This window comes from Mirounga angustirostris, unplaced genomic scaffold, assembly GCF_029215605.1.
Source record: "Mirounga angustirostris isolate CCGP_5_RB_7025 unplaced genomic scaffold, mMirAng1.0.hap1 SCAF_4, whole genome shotgun sequence".
NCBI classification, from domain to species: domain Eukaryota; kingdom Metazoa; phylum Chordata; class Mammalia; order Carnivora; family Phocidae; genus Mirounga; species Mirounga angustirostris.
The window spans coordinates 7,886,564-7,903,621 of record NW_026991712.1 but is presented as its reverse complement, the minus strand read 5'-3'; the positions used below and the strand labels follow the sequence as shown (position 1 = coordinate 7,903,621).

The 17,058-nt window shown below is 46.8% G+C and overlaps 1 protein-coding gene across 10 annotated transcripts in view; it reads right to left on the bottom strand.

Annotated features, from left to right (window-relative positions):
• ZFAT (zinc finger and AT-hook domain containing) overlaps window positions 1-17,058 on the bottom strand; it is a 213,264-nt gene that overhangs the window by 52,426 nt on the left and 143,780 nt on the right. The window lies entirely within an intron of this gene.

Genomic DNA, 17,058 nt, shown 5'->3' with positions numbered 1-17,058 from the left:
AGAGTCAAAGGATATAGCATAAAGTGATATAGGGAAAAAATCAGAAAATTAACCATAAAAAGCAAACGCTACCAATAAGAAAAAAAAACAATCTCCCTAGGATTTACAAAGACTAATAAAGTGTTTGTTACACAGGCAAAGAAGAAAAGCTGAGGAGACGGTTACATTTTTGCCTTCCGAGGACGGAGTGCAAGGGGCGAGGGCGCTGAAATCCCACTGCTTCCCTCCTGGGGACGGCACGAGCAGGGATGCCAGGCCGAAAGCAGGCCAAAGAGAAGCTCCTCGAAAGTAGCAAACAGGCCATAAAACACAGCAGTGGCCAAACCACAGAAGGAAGAAGACAAGGTTTCAGAAAACTTCTGAGCACAAGGAGGGTCAGGGGGTAGCAGGGGCTCCTCACACGGGCCCTCGGCCGAGAGCAAAAACCACTGCAGTCCCCAAACACCGACCAAGACTGAGCGAGGACCAATGGCAAACCAAAGCTTCTGCTGGGACAGCTGGGTCCACTTCCTCACGGCACGAGGGGCACCGTCCACTAGCCACGCAGCCTCGGGCACAGACCTGAACTGCTGGCTTCTCGGTTTCCGCCTCGGAAATCGGGGCTGGGAAAAAACTGACGACATGCGATTACTGGGGAGGCCACAGAGGTCACACAGATGGTGAGCAAATGTTCAAAAAGTCTGCTCCGTCCTCAGCACCATCCTCATCACCACCACCACCACGTGGTGAAGCTACAGTATTAGAGCGCACCACTCTGTGGGCTTTTCCCACCCAATATGCTCTCAGAAAAGAGCCCCAGAAAACTAGGCTCACCCGCTTGCATCCCCAGGCTCCCCGGGGTGATGTATCCTTGACACTCTACGCAACATGTGGTCAGAGGTCACAGTCCAATGCCATTGTTCCCGTGAGGTCTCCCCTCTCCCTGCCCCAGCGCCCCTTACGGCTTTCGACTGGTTTGCTTTTTATGGCATTTATTACCTTCTAATAGAATGTTCGATTTGCTCATTGTGCTTATGGTCTACTCCCTCCATGAGAATAAAGGCCAGGAGGGCATAATTTCTTTTGTTGCTTTTCAGTCTGTTTTGATCCCTGTTAGTACAGCACCTAGAACAGCGCCTGCAGGGAGGAAGCTCAGGACTACTGAAACCAAGCTGACCTGAGAACACTCTCTCCAGACCAGCGCTTTAAGGCGAAGCTGCCAGGTCCCGGATTCCTGCAGGCCTGGGAGAATTCGGAAGGAAACATCAGAGAGTGAACAGAGGGCAGGACTAGGGTTATGTATACGTCATTCACTTGTCTTCATACATTTCCATGTTTGCCAGGATTTCTAGAATGGAATGCATGTTTTAAGTAATTAGAAACATGCAAATGTTAAGATTTAAAAAAAAAAAAAAAAAAAACTGGCCCCAGGTCCTGAGCTTGACTTTTGCCCAAGAGCATCTCATGAGGAACGAGAGCGCCTGCACAGGGGGCTCAGTAAGTGTCTGAGGCTCAAGGCCTGAGTCTGGAGACCTTATCTCCTACTAAATCCCGCAGCCACCGGGATGGCCAGATGGCCCACACTAGTCTCCAGGCTTCCTCACTGACCCTTCTGTAGTCCCTTCCCGAGAAAGATCATTTAAAGGTGTACACCAGAGGGACCATGTCACGTCTCTGCTCAAACTGCCCAACGGCTTTCTCCTGCACTTAAAACAGCCTATGCCACCTCCCTGCTGGGGCCTGTGACTTCTCTGACCACGGCCCTGTCCACGTACAGCCTGCATCACTAGGCTCCAACAGCACTGGGTCCCTTCTTGGTCTGTCCTCTGGGCAGAACACCCCACCAGCAGACTGTCCCAAGGCAGCACAGCCATAGACCAAACTCAAGTCCCTGATAGGTCTCTTACCAGTATATGTGTCTGCATCACTCCCCCCAGGGCCCTCCAGGTCACCTGAGAGCCTGACAGGGGTCAGGGGGCAGACGTGTGCAGGGCCACTGAGTACATGGCTCATGCTGTCGGGCTGTTCCTTCTTCCTTAACAACACTTCCACCCTGCCCCCCTCTACTTGGCTAACCTCCAGGACAACTTTTGGGACCCAGATGGGTCCCCCTATGGGTGTTTTATGAGGCGTCCATTTCTGCCCTCTATCACTGTCCTCCTTCTACCTGAGTGTCTTGGGGCAGGCTCTGTCTCTTCTCAATAAGCTTGAGAAAGAACCGACGGATCCTAATACTGCATGAACCAAAGCAAGAGAGGATGTGGCTGTCTTAGTGTAGGTCATACAACACGCGTGTGTGCAAACCAGACTTTTCTGAATGAGTGGGCTAATCCACTTGTATTCTGCACTGATCCACTCATTCTAAGCACAGCCTCAAATCCTAGATCCCCAAAGCATGAGTCACGGGATGACATGAAAGAATATACATCCCCTCCCCACTTAACTCCTCCCCTTGCTCTGAAAAACAACACTGCTATGCTTCACAGATTTCAGCCAAATCGATGAGGTCTACATTTTCTTTATTCCCAAGTTACCAAAAATGTCTATGCATTGTCCTGTCGGTCTTAAGAGGGGAAATGTTCACCAGACAAGCTCCTACTTCTTTCTTCAGAAGTCTTAGCTCACAGGTTACTCCCCCTACCTCCTCCTCGGAAACCTTCCCTAAGTCCCGGGAACATGGGAGTTCTCCCTCTCCTCTGCAGTCCACCCCTCCCCCCAGCACCCAGTAAAACCCGTGGTGCTGACCCTGCTCCAGCGTGACTCTTACCAGCACTTCCTCCTCCCCACAGGCTGCGGCCCTTTGAGAGCCGAATCCACCAGACACACTCGTCTGCACGTCCGTGGAGCCAGCCCAGGGCCCAGCACAGTGGATACCCTACCACACCTGCGTGGCTAAATGAGAAAGAAAATCACCTTTCTCTTTGTTAGCGATTCATGTGAGGTTAGTCCAGCAAACCATCCGAACAACAGAAACTAAAAATCTGGGTAAGACTTTTTTTCAAATGACGTTAAATTTAAGAACTTTTTTTTTTTTTTAAAGATTTGTTTGAGGGAGAGAGAGTGCGTGGGGAGAAGGGCAGAGGGAGAGGGAGAGAGAATCTCAAGCAGACTGCGCTGAGAACAGAGCTCAACATGGGGCTCCATCTCAGGACCTTGAGATCACGACCATGAGGTAACTACCAGAGCCAAAACCAAGAGTCAGATGCTTAAGCAACAATGCCACCCAGGCGCCCTGTTAACTCAAGAACCTTAAAAGGCATTATAAAGGGGGGTGCCTGGCTGGCTCAGTTGGAAGAGCACGCAACTCTTGATATCAGAGTTGTGAGTTTGAGTCCACGTGGGTGTAGAGATTATATAAATAAAAACTTAAAAATAAATAAATAAAAGACATTATAAAGAGTGGGGAAAACCACAGAGCAAGTGATTGTATTCACAACATGTGACCAAAAAATACCCACACCCCAAATACAGCTGACCCCATAACAATGTGGGACCAAGGTGCCAACCCCACACAGCTGAAAATCGACATACGACTTCTGACTTCCCAAAAGCTTAACCACTAGGTTAACTGTTGACTGGAAGGCTTACTGATAACATAAAGTTGAGTAACACATATTGTGTCTATTATACACTGTGTTCTTAGAGTAAAGCAAGCTTGAGAAAAGAAAATGCTACTTAAAATCATAAGGAAAACACATTTGCAATACTGTATTTATTGAAAAAAAAATCTGCATGTAAGTAGACTATGCGGTTCAAATCCATGTTGCTCAAGAGTCAACTGTATATAAAGAATTCCTGAACACAAATAAGAACAAAACCACCCAACAGAAAAATGGAGAAGTATTTGGATGGTATATCAAAAAAAAAAAAAAAAAAAAAGAGAGAGAGAAAGGAATCCAAAGGACCAAAAAATGTATGAAAAGGGCCTCTACCTCATTAACGATACGAAAACGAAACAAAACCACATACAGAAGGCAGTACGTGCACACAGACGGGGCTGGCGATTCTGAGCGCTCACACCCGCGGTGTGGACCCGCTGCAGCTGACGCAGCCTGGTGCGACGACTCTGGAACACAGCTGGGCATCGCCGCGCGCAGCTGAAGTGTGCGGGCCCCACGCCCCGCAAGTGCTCTCTAGGCGTGTTGACACCAGACACTCTCGAGGACAAACACACCCGGGTGCACGTGTAGACGGCGCAGGGGAGCAGAGCTCGGGAGAGCAGCACCACAGACGGAGGCCAAGCATCCACCTGCAGCGGAACAGGGGACAGCACCAGGCTGGGGCCACACAGCAGGGGGACCGCTCACCTGGCGGAGCGCGACACCGCAGAGAAGGGGGGAGAGCTACAGGCAAGAACGCTCAGCAGTCTCGCCAACATAACGTCCAGCAAAGAAGCCAAGCTCAAAACAAGCATGCAAAACAACATAAATTCCATGTACAGATCCTTATACCGATACATCAAGTTCAAAGGTGCGCCATACTACATTACTTTGTTTACGGACGCGCACATGGGTGGTAAAAGCACTGAGAAAACAGAAAGGTAACTGTCAAGAGAAGGCAGGCTAGTGGTCGCCTCTGGGAGAGAGAAGGGGTGCGCTCAGGAAGGCCCCGTGGAGGGGGCTGACTACAGGCAACCGTCCCCTTCTGGCACGCATCATCCGTCATACCACACGTTCATGCGTGTGCAATATTCTGGATGTACGTTCCATCTCACAGTAGGAAAAGTAAAAACGGAATGGATGATTCAATGGGTAAATATGCGAAAAAAAAAAATAAACCCTCTTCACAAGCTTTTCGATGATTACAGAAAACGTACGTCTCGTGTCTAGAATGACACACAGAGCCCAACAAGTGGGAGCCGTGATTCACATTAATAACACTAAGGACGACGCACAATGCTCCCACCCTGACAGGGAAGGCAGTTTTTGGGTTTACTGTCTCTTATCTGCATGAGAACGGTGACACTGGAACTGGGCCGCTGTCCTGACACATCCACCAGGACCTAAACGTCCAGCGAGAAGACTGGTGGGAACGTCCCACTAAAGACCCGATGACAGGCCGGGAGGAAATACTGAATGTAACCCCGGCACTGCCAGCCTTAAATCAAGTGACACAGGGTGGAGACAGTCTGGGGTTACGTAAGCAGGAGCCTCCCTGGGGCTTTGGGGGCAGGACGCCGAGGAGATCTACGGCAGCACTTACAAAGAGGAGAAAACTCGACGGGAGATGGAGTTGCTGTCATTAATGACCAGAGTGGCCAGAGCCCCCACACTGCGAGCCAGCACGTCGCCGCCCCGAGCTGTGTGCAGCCGGGATCCCAGGACCCCAGTTACACATGGGACGGATGAAGCAGTCCATCCCACCAGGGCTTCTTCCAACGGAGGTCTTCCCTGGATTTTACTTCTGGAAAGCAACAGTCACAACATGTTTCCCCACCACTGGCTGTGGAGAGCTCTGTGGCCCAGAGCCTTCCTCGCGACCTTGAGTGGCGGGGCTTTCTGGAGCCAGAGCACCCTGAGCACAGTTCCTCGTTTTACCGCCAGGAGTCGTGACAACGTGAAAAAAGCAACCTGCGTGGAGATGCTCATCAGACTGCTATCACTGTGTGTCTCCACACAGAAACTCGGAGCAAACTGCCTCATTCAAAGGAAAGGTGAGAGCGGTCCTTTTTGCCTAACACTTGCATATGAGGCTGACAATCTGGAGCAAGAGAAGCAGCCCAGGAGTGAGGAGGGGAACCAGAACCCACTGGGGATGAGGACTGGGATCCCTGGGTCTCCAGCACATGCCTCACAAGCACCTTGGGAGGACATATCACTTCTCTTCTTCCAGATGGGGATGCAGAGGCCCTGGGAGGTTAAGTGGTTTGCAGAAGGACGCAGACTCAGTCATCAGCAAAACCCAGGGTGCGAGCGAAGGTCTGTCTGACCCCGAAATGCATGCGCCAGCCACCCTCCTGGGCGGAGGGCGCACTGCCCACAGGCCTGCTGCAGACAAGCCCCCCTGCAGGGCCGTCTCCCTGTCAATGAACTGGACGGACCATCTCTGCAACTCTTCCTCTTACATTTTCAGTTTTGCAAGTGGATTTGTTGCCAATCACAGGATCAACAAGATGGTGCTGTTTTCACAGTCATATTCCCAGCACAGACAAGCTCTGGTGGCACAAACCACTCACCTTTTCTTCCCCGGGCCTCCCCAAAATTCCTGCCTCAGGGCCCGGGGCGGAGCCTCCCATGTCGACAGCCCACCTGCTGCTGCCTCCAAAACTCCGAGTCAGACCGAGTTAACAACACTGCTACGGAAGAGCCCTCGTGCCTGCATTTCCACACATTTCCAGAGAACGCACCAGAAAAAGATTACCCACACTCCCTCCGACAGGAATCCCCACCGAGAGATTTCTTGAACATAATATAATAATGAAGCAAGGCTGTCCGCGCCCAACATTCGAAAACAGTGCACTTCGAGAGATTAAATCTGCTCTTTGCTAAAAGGACAGCTCCTGACGGGCTGACGGAGCCTGCACATCACGCAGGGCCTGACTCACAGCAGGGCGTCTACAGCATCCTCTGCCCTGGGGACCATGCTTGGTTCCCCTGGGACTGAGCATCTCCCTTCTAAAGCGATGACATGTGTTTGGTCTCTCTTTAACCTCACTGCCCCTCGCTACTCTGAGAGAAGGAAAGCGCTGTGGGCTCAAGGCCACCGAGTGAACTGAGGACAGAGCGAAGACCCAAGCTGGGCCGGCCCAGTAATGGAAGAGCTGTTGAACCCCGTGTCTTTGTGGCTACAAGCCTTCGAAGGAGCTCGGAGTCCTGCCTTTACCTAGCTTCTTTTATGATGCATCTGTTCCACTGAAGCTCTATAGAATTTACTCATTTACTCATCGGGTCACTCAACGAATATTTATTAAGTGCTGCCTACATGCTGGGAAGAGAACACAAACTAAAACACAGTGCGTCACAGAGCTTACATTCTCGCGTCACAAACAAGTCATACGTAACCTGCCAGATCAAGCATCAGGGAGAAAAGCAAAGCATGTGAACCAAGCCCGGGAGAAGGTGAGAGACTTGCCTCTGGGAGAAGAGTGGGGCGGGGGGGTGGTGCGCAGGAGGAGGTGTGAAGCCAGGCACAGGGATGGCGTGCAGCGCTGTGTGTGCAGAGGAGAGCGGTGGGGAGTGTGCGGAGGACAGGGAGCCTCGGGCCAGGGGGGCAGCCACACGGAGCCACCTGAAGGATGTGAGCTGTAACTCTGAGGGTGCTCAGAAGCCACAGGAGGGACAGCTATTCGTGGGGTTCACTGTACCATTTTTTCTACTTTTGGATTATCTGATAACCAGTTTTTACCAAGTTGTTTCACAAAACCTAAGTGCTGGGAGGCACACTGGGGAGAGAAGAGGGGGGAGCTCTGTGGTCAAACACGTTTGAGGACTGCATGCTGTATCCCCTCCACACAACACCTACAGCATCCCAAGGAACTCATGTTACAAGGAGCACCCTCTGGAAAACTGCGCTTATGTCGCCCTCTGCCCTCCACCCTGCAATGGGAGCCGGTGTCCCCTCCCAGGCCAACCATGCGCTCCCCGAGCTCAGGCGCCATGGCTGACATCCTCCCTTCTCTGTTGGGTTGCCCGCTACAACCAACAGGAGTTCTGGGTACTATAGTCTCGCAAAACAAAACATGCAAAAACAAAACTCCGGCCGGCTGTTGCCTTCTACTCCCTACTCAGTGGTCAACGTGCTCATGAGAAACTTTCTACTCAGAGAAGTTTCATCACATGAAATCTCAGACCTGCCAAGTCCCCTTACCCACATGGTCAGCCAGCAAAGCCAGTGGCCCTTCTGGAACATTCTGGATGAGGACATGGGCTGGTAGACTGAAGTGTTGCCCACAGCCTGCTCGGAGAGTCATTTCAGCAGGGCCATGTGCAGGCCCCTCCCCCTGCAGCAAGAGAAACCCTGGGCAGGCCCCGTGCCAAAGATTGCACCTGCACCCCGAGACTGGGAAGTGAGCCACTCAGAAGGAAAAACATGTGTACTTGAAAGAAAAGGGACCAGGACTGTAAAGACTACAAGACACATGGCGAGGCTTATAAGGGAAATTCCCGAAGAGCATCTGCCTCTGGAATACTCACTCCCTCACCTCCTTCTCCAGCCCAAGCTCAGTAGTGAACACAAACCGCGTGTGGGGACTGGTAAACTGCCCCCCAGAGTGACATCCACACAAGAGCCTAGACGCATAGACAGTCACAGGGGACAGGCCAGGGGGAAAAGAAACACTCAGGCAGAAGCAAAGAGACACAGACCAGAAACGAAAGGGATGCATCCTAAGGAGCACCAGGGGCAAGCAGGCTTCCACAGATGTATGTTGCTGATGGTCAGCCTTTAAAGAGGTTTGTAGCAAAGATTTCAAAGAGATGCTATCATTGTGAATGAGAATATCAACAGCCCCCCCTCCACCCGTCCCACTGGCGACACACAATCCAGGCCGACTAGGTACTCTGCACTGTGGTCTGCAATCTGAACCTTCAGGCGAGGCCACCCTGCACCACCTGTGCAGGAGAGGAGTCTCGTGATTTGTTTCCGGCCCCATCTCTTCAGGATTTATGAGCCTGAGCACACGAGGTTGGGACTTCGTTCCAGGTTCAGCCACGACAGGGACAAAACCAAGCCCGGGGTTAAGGAGCCAGAGAGAAGAAAGCCAGGTCTGCACATCAGTTGAGAAGCACAAAGCCATCTCTGTTATAAAATAAGGCCGGAGATAAATTGAACAATTTAAAAGAATAAATGTTTTTAAACCGTGGGGTACAAGTTCAAGAACGGCGTGCGTGGAGGCAATTACCTCATCACAATAAATAACAGTAAATCCATCCACACTAATTGCTTTTCATGCCAGAGCTTGGAAGACTCTTCAGCGTTCTCCGATTATTGATTTGTTTGTAATCGCTTGTGCTGTCAAAAATGCAGTATTTCCAAAGAATATACCGCTCACTATTAGACGGGATTTTAATTTAACGTAGGACAATCCAATTTTCATTTTTTTCCCAGAAGTACTTAAAAAATCTAAAATACAAGGAAGCTGAAGACAAAATCACAGGTTTTTAGCCGACACTTCAGCTCCAACAATTTAATGAATGGCTGATCACCTCCCCACCCCTCCATGGCCCTTCTTTCTCCTCAAACACATACACACACACACACACACACACACGAAGCAAAGCACAAAACAAAAACAGAAAGTGTAATCTCAGATTCTTCACTTTCATGCAAAGTAAGAACTAAAAAAGCAAAACAAACATCACCCACAGAAACCCTGCATTTCAACTCCTTACCCTCTCTGCTCCGTGGTTCAAAAATTTCCACTGAACTTGGGAAATGCTCCTCCTGCTAAGTTCATGCTCAGTCAGCTTAAGGATTTTGCTTGAGTTTTGATAGCTACACACGTTAACCGCAGATTTATATAACCAAAGCAGTGAGTGGGAAAAAGGACAAGGGGGCAAAAATGTCCCTCTGTTTGGGATGACAATGAGAAGGGCTAGAGTCCTGGATGGAGAGTAGCTTTGTCTACAAGAGACAAGGATCAAAATCCCAGCTCCACCACTTACTGATTGCATTATTCTTGAGTGTGTAACTTAGCTGGATGCAGGCCCCTGTTTCCACATCTGTGAAATGGGAATATTAATACCTACATTATAGAGGATTTTGAGGACAAAACAAAGTAACATACATCAAATACTTGCTGTAATGCCCAACACATGACTATTATAAAAAGGACCTGCCTTCTCTATTCTGGCACAAGATATTTAACTAAACATTCAGCCTCCTGCTGGAACTTTCTAAGGGAAAGATGAAACCATCTCCCAGGTAACAGGAGAAGTTATAGTAGAAATAAAGCCACGATGCCCCGCGCCGTGCCAGATGACTCAGCATTCTGACGGACACTGAGAACTTCAGACTGAGGATGGATCTGGACTGTTTATAAGTGTGTGGTTCTAGACATTCTGCCTGCTTGAGATCATTTCCCTACTTATACTCCCTTGCTCACAAAGTTTAGCCTGGAAACTGGGAGTCAATACTTACACAGCCACATCCTGGCTGACCTCATCCAAGTTAGCACCTAAGCCCCTTATGGACTCTGTGAGCCTAGCTGCCTGGTGTCTTCTACACATATCACTTGTTTCTGCTTCACATGGACACACTAGGAACATCTTTGGGACCCATCGCATTATCGGGAATCAACGAGGGAGTACACTAACTCCCTCTGATTTTTGGCTATCAGTCACCCAGAGAACTTTCCTGTTGCTATAGGTTTTCAAACCTATTAGGTTTTACATGATAGGATAATACTATATTAACCCAATTAAAACATGGTTTTTACAAAATGATGGAATTGGAATAATTAGCTGTTCCTCTGGGTTCTCACAGCATTTAGTACACAACTTTCTTGTAGCAGTTCATATACTTGCTGTTGCTTTTTATGCACATAGGGCTCTTCCCAGACTCGTGAGCCTGACAGACAGATGCTTGGCTTTATCCTGACATCCCCTGCCCCTGGCAGAGTGCCTGGCACACAGTGGGTACACAGAAAAGGGGTATTAAAGGAATAAGTAAACACTTCAGGTTTTGCATCAAAAATTCAGATGCAATTTAGTACTCCTTATACCTACCCTTCTCTTTAAAATTCTGTATGTAAAATTGTGGTAGGATACACTCCAGATGAAATACCTAGGAAAAGCTCATGAATGATAATGAAATCAACAACTGATATCTTCCTTACTTCTCACTAGTTTTGTGAAAATACTTTAGTTATGCAAATTTTAATTTGACAATAAACAAGACATTCCTCAGGCTTCCTAATACAAATTTTTTAGGATTCAACTGGTTTAGATACGTATCAAATATAAATTAAATTTAATAGTGTCTTTTCAAGATGATGATCTGGCTGGTTCCTTCTTAAAAGAACATCCTTGTACACACCTAAAGTTCAGTAGCCACAAGAGAGAAGACCAGCCCTCACCTTCAGAAAGCCAGGGCAGGGGAATGATCATGACCATTTGTCAAACAACCAAGGCCTTGTTTCGGGAATGAAGACGTCTAAAGTAAGAAGGAGGGTCAGCAGTAAGTCACACTGAATAGTTCCCAAAATGCACAGATTTTGAAAACTGCTGATTTCAGACTGACTTTTTCTTTTCTTTTAGACTTGGCAAATTCACACACCAAATTTCTGACTTGCGTTAAAGAAGTCAGGAATCTCGTGGAGCACTTGGAGCTTCACACAGCAAAGACCCAAAGCGCAGGCTCCCTCCAGCACTGGGGCCGGTGACATGTCTCAGAGTAACGCACACCTGAGTGAGAAGTAGTGCTGAGGGGAGAAGGACACGGGGAAGCGCGGGGCTGGCCCCCATGTTCAGGGGAGCCAGACTCTGTGATAGCGTGCATGTGTCCAGCAGCGCTGGGCAGCACCGTTCAGGAGAGACGTGCCCTCTGTCAGAAGAAGGCGAATGCATGAGTAACCCCACCCAGGAAATGCACCTGGTAAAAGGTTCTGTGTTAAGTGATATCTTTCTGTGGTCAAGCAGGGTGTACAGGAATGTATCCAATCAGTGGAATTGGGTGACGATGACTCGGGGGGCAAACAGAACAGGTCACAGGCACCGAGAATCTTGAACAAAGGCATGATAGAGAGGACAATAGCGTGCAGATATAATCCTGAGATGAAGAGAGAGGAAGAAACCGGAAGGAGTCTGGGTGAACCGAACATTTGAGAACACTATGTCAAGCCCTGCAGGAAGCACTTATTTACTGCTCCCAACCTGTAAGTGACGAGAGATACTGCTTGATCACCACGTTACAGAGGTTGGGTGTCCTGCCCAAGGCCACACTAGCAGTAAGTGGCAAGACTGGATTAGAACACAGTCTGACCACAAAGCCATGACGCATAAAGTCAACATAGGAAGAGCTCATGCCGCAAGATAAGGGGCTTACACCAGAGCTGCATGCTGTTATTTCTTCCCGGCCCAACTCGTGAGTAATGCTGCGTGGAGAACACCCTCACCCGAGAGCTGGGGGAGCTCACAGTGACTTTGACTCCACTTAGATTACTCATGACAGCAGCTGTCTGCCACCTCACGCCCCCTCCTTGCTCCTTACTTCCAGCCAAACTTCTGCCTGTCCAGAGCAGGTGGGCGAGGGAGTCAAGAGAACATTTGTGGGCACCCACTTTGTGTAGGCATCGTGTTAGGCATTGTCAGAATCACATGGTGGGGCGTTTCCGCTTCGAGTGAGGGTGTAGAAAGTCACAAGGGACGGCTGCCCCACACAAACAACATGACACATCTTTTTTAAAATCCACCAGGCTGCTAAGGACACAAAGAAACCGAAGTGAACCAAATTCTAGAAACAAGCAAACACTGCCCAGGAGAAAAGAGACCCGTGGCTGCTCTCATCCCTGGCACTATGAGATGGGGAACTTCATCAGGTACAAGGGAGCAGGGCAGGGGGCTGGGGGCTGGGGGCTGGGGCAGGAGAGGAAAGAAGATCTGCTCTAGCCCTTGGGGCCCTGCGTCTTCACTGCACACAAGGGCACTGCACACACTGGGCAAGGACTCCTGGCCCAAAGCGAGCGAGGCAGAAGAAGAAATCCTCTGCCACAGAAACCTTCACCTCTCCTGAGGCTGGGCTGGGCAGAGAGGAGAGTGTTTTCCCAGGAAGCAGAAAGCTGGAGAGAAACAGGATCGTGCCAACAACTCGAAAAGCAGGCAGCCAGCCTGCAAAGCTGATAGAGAGCCCACATGGTTTAGAAAGGCAGAAGCCACGCTGTGAAGCAGAAAGGGAATTCTGGAGTCTCACTGTGCTCAGATGCCCAGCCCTGCTGAAAGGAAAGTCCTGATCCTATTCTCAAAACATCTGAAGACAGTGGAGAACCAACCCTGGAACTGCAACAGAGCCCAGATCCAGATCGATTACAGATTAGATTCATTCATTCCTGTGCTGGGGGTAACCCAAGGCCACACCCAGGTTCAACGATTGGCTGGGAGGGCTCACAGGACTCAGGATACAGTCAAACTCACAGCTATAATTCCTTATAGCATAAGAATGCAAAGCAAAACTCACAAAGGGAAGAGGCATGTGGGGTGAAGTCCAGGGGAAACCAGGCACGAGTCTCCAAGACCCCTCTCCCAGCAAAGGCCCACAGGGCAGCTTAATTCCCCAGCAACAAGCTGTAACACATGTGAAAAGGTACCAGCCTGAAAAGGTCACTGGAAGCTCAGTGCCAGGGTTTTACTGGAACTAATCACAAAGGCACTCTCTGCCTAGCACATACCAACACTCTAGACTCCCAGAAGGAAACAGATATTGGGCACACACCACGTTGTCTGGACAGCTTAGGCACCATCAACTCCTCTTATCAATGAGGGTTGTGGGAAGTCCTCTGATGTCCAAGGTCTCAGATGGCAGCCAAGGGCCAAGCTTGCAAGTACACCCTTGACAGGACGCAGTCAGGCCTGCCTGTTAGCTATCTCTGGACAATCCCCCACTGGCCTGATACAGAAAGAGGCACATACTTTCCCATGGCCAATTATTAGTTAGCTCAGTCTCTACTGTTCTTTCATACATAATATCTAGCATTCAGTTAAAAATTATGAGACATGCAAAGAAACAAGAAAATGCAATCCCAAATCAAGAAAAAGTAAACAGAAACTGATGTACAGATAGCTCAGATATGAAATTATTAGATATAAACATTTAAATAGTGATGATAAATGTGTTAAAGGCTCTAATGAAAAACACGTGTAACCAGATAATAAATTTTAGCAGAATAAAAACTGTAAGAACCAAATGAAAATGCCAGAAAATAGGAAAAAAAAAATGAATAATTCACTTGAGTATCTAAATAGCAGCTTTGATGTTAGGAGAAGGATAAGTAATCTTGACAAAAGATCAGTAGAAGTCATATAAACTGAAACACAAAGAGAAAGAAGAATTAAAGAGAGAGAGAGAGATCATCTGAATGCTGTGAGATACCAAACAATTTAATATGATGTAGTATCATCCTAGAGGAAAAGGAGAAAACATATGGAAAAGAAGTAATATTCAAGAGATAACAGCTGAGAAGAGACTGGTCCACAACTGATGAAAGGCATCAATCCACAAGACCCAAAAGCTCAGCAAACCCCAAGTAAGGCAAACACGAGGAAGCTATACCTAAACTTAATGATGTTAATGTGATGAAAACCAAAGAAAGAGAGAAAAAGCTTAAAACCAGACAGAGGAAAAAGGACCATTACACACAGGGAGAAATGATAAGGATTAGAAATAACAAAGGACAAAACATAATAGAACAATGTCCTTAGAGTGATGTCTTCCCAGAAATCCACAGTCATCAAAAGTAAAGTAAATTTACTCAAAGTAAAGAATTTCCAAACAGACAAAAGCTGAGATAATTTAACCCCAGCAAACCAGCATATAACAAATGCTAGGAGGAAAATTTATCAGATGGAAGCCCAGGCCTACAAGGAAAAAATAAAGAACACCAGAAAGATTAAATACATAGGGGAATATAAAAAACATTTTAAAAATATCATATGTGTATATACATATATATATACGTAAATATTAAAAATGTCTTTTTTGTATATGAAATATATGTAAATATATTTTATAATTTAAAAAATTATATTTTGGTATGTACTTAAATATTGACTGCATAAAGCAAAAAATAATAGAACTGTGTTGAGTTTATAACAAATGGAAGCAATAAATATGACTATAAGAGCACAAAGGGTATAAGAGAAATAATATGAATTACAGCATTTCATGGTTCTTAACACTGTTCATGAAATAGTATATCTGGAGCTAGCTAGAATGTGTTACAATACAGATGCATAATACAACGTGTACACCAATCGCTAAAAAGAAAATAAATTGAAAATAGATCAAGATGGTACTTTTCAAATGAGACATATCAAAATTACATTAAATGTAAATGGACTAAAAGCACTCCAATTAAAAGACAGAACTGTCAGATGGGCCATGTGCTTGCACGTGCGTGCACACACACACACACACACAAAGCACAAACAAGATCCAGCTATATGCTATTTATAGGAACACACTTTATTTTATTTTTTTTAAAGATTTATTTATTTGACAGAGAGAAACACAGCAAGAAAGGGAACACAAACAGAGGGAGTGGGAGAGGGAGGAGCAGGCTTCCCGCTGAGCAGGGAGTCCAATGTGGGGCTCGATCCCAGGACCCTGAGACCATGACCTGAGCCAAAGGCAGACGCTTAATGACTGAGCCACCCAGGCGCCCTTGGAACACACTTTAAATATAAAGACTCAGATAGAACGTTTCCTTCAGAGTTCAAAACCCAGTGTGGTGGCTGGCAGATTATGGTCCATGGACCCCCTGCATCAGAACCACAGGAGAATGTAACCACAGGAGAATGGAGTCAAGGATTCCTGATGGTCTTTAGGCTCAAAGAAATCACAAAAGCATCTCCTGGGTTTGGAAACACATTATCTGCACATTTGTTAAGATCTCAAGGTGGCTCTGAAGTTGAGTAAGAACTGATCTGGTGGGAAGAGTGGCCAGAGGCCAGAACTGCTCCCATTAACAAAAGAGCAAGCCTGAGATCCTCCCAGCACCTCCCCCCTGTGGTGGCCAGCACAGGGCTGATAGTCCAAGTCTGCCCCAAGCTATGAGAACTTATTCCTTCTGGTCTCCTCCTTCAAATCAACCACTCCTTCTGAAAGTAGCATTTGAAATAATGACATCATTGTTCCCGTATTCCAAATAAGGAGGCAGTGGCCCAAAAAGACAAAGGATCAAAATCCCCAGATGTCACCTAGTTAGTAAGTAATGGCACCAAGATTTTGATCCTTATCTGCCCAACTCCAAAACCATAAATAACAACAACAAAAGCAAAATAACACCAACATCTAAAGACATATGTAGAAGAAATCCAGAGAGGGAGAAAAACTATATGAGATTACTGACTCTGGGAAACAAACCAAGGGTTGCGGAAAGGAAGGGGGGGGGGGAGATGGGGTAATTGGGTGATGAGCATTAAGGAGGGAATATGATGTGATGAACACTGGGTGTTATATACAACTAATGAATCGTTTAACATTATATCAAAAACTAATGATGTACTATATATTGGCTAACAACTTAAAAAAAGAAATAAAGACATATGTAAAGAAAACATAATACCTAGAAAATATTTACAATGAGTGACTTGCAAACATAAATTTAGGCTCACTAAAAAAATAAACCATGATCGGGCTGGTCTTTTTTTTTTTTTTTTTTTAGAGACTGGAGTCATTTTTAAAGATTGGGAAGGGAGAAAGAGTCAACATTTTTTGATCATCTACCATGTACCATACCCACTACTCATACAAACGGTATCACTTTGAATATGTCCAACACCAGAGAAAGATATTACGATCAGCATTTTAAAGACAATAAAAATGTATAGATTAGTTACATTAAACAGACTACAAGTAGCACAGCCAGGATCTAAACCTGAGTCTATCTGGTTCTAAATTCTGCGTTTTTCTGCAAGACCTCAATGCTCTCAGAGATTGTCAAGTGCAAAACAGAATCCCAGTGAACTTCAAAGAGCAATTTGTCACTGCTTTCCTGGGACAATGTCAGAGATGATGAACAAGTTTACATTCTGCTTTGACATTGGGTAGTTTCTAAAATATTTTTATTTATAGTTTTGCCTTTTACTTAAATTTACTGAACAGGTAAAAACATTTAGTTCACCCAGTTCAAAACTTAACTGGGAAAGGTCTCGCTCCAAGCCCCGGCCTCCTATCTACCCGTCCCAACCCTCACTGCCCAACCATATGGTTTATTTATTTTGTGCATATGCTTCAAAAGGCTTTAAAGCAGACATAAATAAATACATATATATCTCTGCCCTTTCTTACCTCAAAGGCAGTGTACTTTATTGTTCTAAATCTTGCTTTTTCCACTTCATTATATATATCAATACCTTTCCAAAGAAGTAAGTAAGTACTCTTTTTTTGTAGCTGTACAGTTCTGGTGTTTGGATGCCCCCTGGTTTA